Here is a 1,741-nt window from a genome sequence, read left to right as displayed (position 1 = left end):
AGCGTCTAGGGGCCATTTTGTACCTTGAGTGTGTGCTTAAATGGACTAGAGATTGAGGATTGTGGTGGATAATAAAGCAATCTAGTCTCAAAAATCACTGAAATCGGTCTATTTTTGAAAAAGTTAGCAATGGGAGAGAATGAGAGCTTCGACGGCGACGAGGAGAAGAAGAGAAGAAAGAAAGAAGAAGAAAAGAGAGAAGGGTTTGCGATTTGGTGGGTTACGTGGGCCTGGTGGGCCTGGNTCTGTACTCTTAGTTCTGCAACAATGGTCACTAGGAAAAACGGTCAAACTCACAAATGGTTAAAAACATCACAGATTTCGGTCCTAATTCCCACAAGTTTTGGTTCGACTCACATGACAAACTGACTCAATAAAAAGAAAGATAAAGAAAACAAATGTCGTAGGTGACCCTCCCCCGGACTTACTGCACATCGTCTCCGGTGTGAAAATAAGCCAAAGAGAGACCTAGACAAGAAGAAAAATAAAGATAACAATAGAAATGAAAAGAAAATAAGGTGGATAGGCCAATGATGGTGTGTGTAACCGCGATCAGGCGTCGGAATCGTCTGGGCTCTCGCTCTCCAAACGGGCAAGGCGTTGCCTCCGACGTGGTGGTCTCTCCGGTGGGCTTGGGTCGGCGGTGGTGGTGGTGTGGTGGCAGCAACCGCGAGATAGTGCCGTCAGGATCCTCCGCATCAAGCTGTTGTTCTTCTGCTGCGACTCGACCATCCATCTCCTGTACTCAGCGGTATCGGGCTCATCAAAGATCGGTGGGAGATCAAACTCACCCTGAGGATCGGATGATGTGAATGGTGGAACGCTGTCCTCGCGGTGGTGGGATGAGCTAGCAAAGTCCGCTGGTGGTGGATCAAACTGGGTAGGAGGAGGCGGAACATCTCCCAGAAGCAGTGGGACGCGGGAAAAACGCAGATCATCCACCGTGGCTAGCTGTGTAAGCTCAGGAGCTGGGAGGCGAATGCTCCCCTGATTACCGTCAGGGCCATCATACCGGTATGTGTAGAAGGGGTTGGCTAACTGGATGACTCGGGAGTGGACCAGATGCTGTATGTCAATGCGCTCCCTCTGCTCTACACGAGAATACCTCGTCAGATCGATCCGCATGTGCTCAAAGAGATGAGTGAGAAGGCTGCCAATCCTCTCTGTACGGCCAGAAGTCTTGTGCTTAGCAGCACAGATCATCTCAGCGAAGTGCATAGCCATGTTGCACCGCACATCAGATGGAGCAGGTGCTCCAGGAAACAGAGCATGTGCTCTGGGAGCCGCGGGTGTCAAAAACTGCACCCCAAGTACAACATCAGCAAGTCGTCGTGGTGGACTTTGTTCCCGATGTCGCGGTTGAAGACGAGGTTGCTGAAGACGCGGGAGGCGATCCTGACTGCGGGATGCCAGATGCTCGTCTGGCTGGCCCTGTTGGAGCGGTAGGGCCCCGAAGCTATCAAGCTCCAAAAGGTGGCTGCCTCTGGGAACTTCCTCGGGAAGCTCATGTTCTCGTCCTCGAGATAGAACCCGTAATGGAGGCCGAAGTCATGCAGGGGCAATTCGTAACGGCGCCCGCCGGCCTTAAAAGAGAATGTGGCGCCGGCGATGGATTTCTTCTTGGGGTCAGCGTGTGTGAGTGTGGCGGAGGCGAGGCACTGCCGGACCAAGTCAGGGTATAAGTCTCCCTCCCAAGTGGTAAAGATCCCAACACGCGCTTGGCACAATATCTGGTAGACTT

This window comes from Camelina sativa, chromosome 13 (assembly GCF_000633955.1).
Source record: "Camelina sativa cultivar DH55 chromosome 13, Cs, whole genome shotgun sequence".
Taxonomy (NCBI): Eukaryota; Viridiplantae; Streptophyta; class Magnoliopsida; order Brassicales; family Brassicaceae; genus Camelina; species Camelina sativa.
Note: the sequence above shows the minus strand (reverse complement) of the source record.